The sequence below is a fragment of the Lonchura striata genome, chromosome 21 (genome assembly GCF_046129695.1).
Source record: "Lonchura striata isolate bLonStr1 chromosome 21, bLonStr1.mat, whole genome shotgun sequence".
In the NCBI taxonomy this organism is placed as follows: domain Eukaryota; kingdom Metazoa; phylum Chordata; class Aves; order Passeriformes; family Estrildidae; genus Lonchura; species Lonchura striata.
In genome coordinates this window covers 2,343,772-2,348,380 of record NC_134623.1, presented here as the reverse complement: position 1 = coordinate 2,348,380, position 4,609 = coordinate 2,343,772, and positions in this window count along the sequence as shown.

Below are 4,609 nucleotides of genomic sequence, written 5' to 3'. Positions count from 1 at the left end.
TGACACAGGTGACATGGCACAGGTGGCTCAGGTGACTCAGGTAGCACAGGTGGCTCAGGTGAGGCGGCACCATGGCGCAGGTAGCTCAGGTGACACAGGTGACAAGGCACAGGTGGCACAGGTGAGGTGGCTCAGGTGACACAGGTAGCACAGGTGACACAGGTGGCCCAGGTGACAAGGCACAGGTGGCCCAGGTGGCACAGGTAGCACAGGTGAGGTGACACAGGTGACACAGGTGGCCCAGGTGACAAGGCACAGGTGACACAGGTGGCTCAGGTGGCACAGGTGAGGTGACACAGGTGGCACAGGTAGCACAGGTGAGGTGACACAGGTGGCACAGGTGGCTCAGGTGGCACAGGTGAGGCGGCACCGAGGCGCAGGTGGCCCGGGCGGGGTGGGCCCTGCCCCTCTCCCGCTCATTCCCGCTGGGATCTGTTCCCGCTCATTCCCGCTGGGATCTGTTCCCGCTCATTCCCGCTCATTCCCGCTGGGATCTGTTCCCGCTCATTCCTGCTCATTCCCGCTCATTCCCGCTGGGATCTGTTCCCGCTCATTCCCGCTGGGATCTGTTCCCGCTCATTCCCGCTGGGATCTGTTCCCGCTCATTCCCGCTCATTCCCGCTGGGATCTGTTCCCGCTCATTCCCGCTCATTCCCGCTGGGATCTGTTCCCGCTCCAGGCCGGCGGCTCCCGGCGGGACCCGGCCCCGCGGGCAGCGGGCGGCAGGTGAGGCCCCCCAGGTGTCCCCGAGCTCACCTGGCCTGGCCTGGCACACCTGGGGGAGCCGGGGCGGGGGGGGACGGGGGGAACGGGGTGTGGGATAACGGGATAACGGGATAGTGGGATAACGGGATAATGGGATATCGGGATAACGGGATAGTGGGATAACGGGATAATGGGATAACAGGATGGGGCTGGATGGGATAGGATCCATGGGATGGGATAATGGGGTGGGATTGGATCCATCGGATGGGGTGGGATCAATGGGATTGGAAGGGATCCATGGGATGGGATAATGGGATCCATGGGATGGGATCCACAGAATGGGATGGGATTGGGATGGGATGGGATGGGATCTAAGGGATCTATGGGATCAATGGGATCCATGGGATGGGGGGTGGTTCCCTCCCTTCCGTGTGTCCCAGTGATGGATTTGTCCCATTTTCCACCCCAGCCGTGCAGGAGGTGCCGGGTCCTGCCACGCCCACTCAGGTGGGTGCTGGGGCAGGAGCGGGAAAGGATCCCTGGGGATCCCCTGGGATCTGGGGGGGGCTGGCCATGGATCGGCATTCCCAGGAGAGCAGAGCTGCCCTTCCCAGGCCTCTCCTGGAGCATCCCTGTGTCCCCACAGGAGGATCCAGCAGCTCCTCCAGCCCCACCCCGCCTGGAGAACCCCCGAGCTCTCCCGTCCTGGCTCTGCCCGGAGCATCCCACGGCTCTCCCGGAGCATCCCGCGGCTCTCCCGGAGCATCCCGCGGCTCTCCCGGCCCGGAGGCGCCAGGAGGCTCCAGGACCTCTCCCATCCCAGCCCCACCAGGAGGATTTGGGACCTCTCCCATCCCAGCCCCACCAGGAGGATTTGGGACCTCTCCCATCCCAGCCCCACCAGGAGGATTTGGGACCTCTCCCATCCCAGCCCCACCAGGAGGATTTGGGACCTCTCCCGTCCCAGCCCCACCAGGAGGATTTGGGAGCTCTCCCGTCCCACCAGGATTCCCAAACTCTCCAATCCCACCCGTGCCGGGAGCATCCCGGCTGTGGGATCGCCCTGCGCAGCCTCCAGGCCCGGCTGGAGGAGCTGGAAAAGCAGGTGGGGGCTGAGGGGGTCACCTGGGCGGTCACCTGGGGGGTCACCTGGGGGGTCACCTGGGGGCAGGGCCACGGCAGGGTGGCACCTGGAGCCCGTGCCGCTCCCGCAGGTGCGGACGCCGGAGCCGGAGCGGGACGGGCGGGGCCCGGTCCTGCGGCGCCTCCCGGAGAGCGGCCGCAGGTAACGGGGACTCACCTGGGCTCCCCAATCCCTGCTCCGGGCCCCGGGATCACCCTGGGGCGCGGGATCACCCTGGGGCGCGGGATCACCCGGGATCAGCCCACATCCCGGGATCACCCTGGGGCACGGGATCACCCTGGGACATGGGATCACCCCAGATCCTGGGATCACCCCACATCCCGGGATCACCCTGGGGCGCAGGATCACCTGGGATCACCCTGGGGTGCGGGATCACCCGGGATCACCCCAGATCCTGGGATCACCCTGGGGCACGGGATCACCCCAGATCCTGGGATCACCCTGGGGTGCGGGATCACCCCAGATCCTGGGATCACCCTGGGGCACGGGATCACCCGGGATCAGCCCACATCCTGGGATCACCCTGGGGCGCGGGATCACCCCAGATCCTGGGATCACCGTGGGACACGGGATCACCCTGGGACACGGGATCACCCCAGATCCCGGGATCACCCTGGGGCACAGGATCACCCCAGATCCTGGGATCATCCTGGGGCACAGGATCACCCTGGGGCACGGGATCACCCTGGGGCACGGGATCACCCGGGATCACCCCAGATCCTGGGATCACCCTGGGGCGCGGGATCACCCTGGGGCATGGGATCACCCCACAACCCAGGATCACCCCAGATCCTGGGATCACCCTGGGGCACGGGATCACCCCACATCCCAGGATCACCCCACATCCCATGATCACTCCAGACCCCTGGATCACTCCAGATCTCTGGATCCCCGAGACCCCAGGATCACCTGGATCCCAGGATCACCCCAGACCCCAGGACCCCCCCATATCCCATGATCACCCCAGATCCCAGGACCACCCCAGACCCCTGGATCACCCCAGACCCCAGGATCACCCCACATCCCTGGATCACCCCGGATCCCGGGATCACCCCAGATCCTATGATAACCTCAGACCCCAGGATCACCCCAGATCCCTGGATCACCATGGATCCCGGGATCACCCCACATCCTATGATCACCCCAGATCCCTGGATCACCCCGGATCCCAGGAGCAGCACGAGCAGCTCGCAGGTAAATTCCCTCCAAGTGCATCGTTCCAGTGGGACCCTCTGCTCCATCCCAACGGCTCGGAGCCGATCCCACAGAATCCAGGCGGTCCCGGGACAAGTCCTGGAGTCCTGGGGGGATCCCTGGGCCTGGAGATCCCTGTCCCAGCCCTCCTGGGGATTCCTGGCCAGAGGCTCTGCTGCTCCAGCGGCGCTCGAACAGGGGCTGCTCCCTCCGGGATCCCACCGGATCCTCGGGAAACGGGAGGAGTTCACGGAATTCACGGAACTCACAGAATTCGTGGAATCCACTGAATTTTCCGGATTCACAGGATTTGCAGAAGTTCACAGGGTTCTCAGAACTCATGGAATTGAGGGAATTCACAGAATCCGTGGAATTCTCGGAATTCGCAGAATTCTCCAAATTCATAGAATTCGCAGAATTTGCAGAATTCTCAGAATTCATGGAATTCAGGATATTCACAGAATTCTCCAAATTAACGGAATTTGCGAAATTCACGGATTTCTCAGAATTTGCGGAATTAATGAAATTCATTAGAATTCCCCGAATTAATAAAATTCACCGAATTTGCACAATTCTCAGAATTCATGGAATTCGGGACATTCACAGAATTCTCCAAATTAACGGAATTTGCGAAATTCACGGATTTCTCAGAATTCGCGGAATTCATGAAATTCATTAGAATTCCCCGAACTAATAAAATTCACCGAATTTGCAAAATTCTTAGAATTCATGGAATTTGGGACATTCACAGAATTCTCCAAACTCACAGGATTCACAGAATTCTCCAAATTCACAGAATTTGCATAATTCCCAGAATTCACGGAATTCAGGGAATTACCTAAATTCACATAATTCAAGTTGTCCCTGGCGAGCCAGACCCCAGGAGCTGAGGTTGGCAGAGTCCTGCCCCCCGTGGGCAGATCCCGCTGTGGGATCTCCCTGGGATGGGATGGGATGGGATGGGATGGGATGGGATGGGATGGGATGGGATGGGATGGGATGGGATGGGAGATGGAGCATGAGCTTGGGGATTTCCATGTGGGATCTCCCTGTGGATGGGGGGTGGATCCCACCTCCTGCATCCCGGGCTGCCCCGTGCCCCTCGCAGCGCTCCAGGCCAGGCTGTGCCAGCAGCAGCAGGACGCGGAGCGGGAGCAGAGCCGGCTCCAGGAGGCCGTGGCCGACTTGGAGACCAGGCTGGGAGAGCAGGAGCAGCTCCTGGAGCAGGTGAGGCCCCATCCTAGAGCTGTGGCTGTCCTGAAGCTGCGTCCCTGCCCGTGTCCTGTGTCCGTGTCCCGTGTCCTGTGTCCCTGCCCGTGTCCTGTGTCCGTGTCCCGTGTCCTGTGTCCGTGTCCCTGTCTGTGCCTGGCTGGAGGAGCTTCCTGCTGGGACCCCTCCTGGAGCTGTGTCCATGTCCCCGTGCCATGTCCCTCTGTCTCTGTCCTCATCCCTGTCCCTGTGTCCCGTGTCCTTGTCCCCTTTTTCCTGTCCCCTGTCCTTGTCTCTGTCCCTATCTGCCTATCCCTCTGTCCTTGTCCCTCAGTCCCTGTCTATGTCCCATGTCCT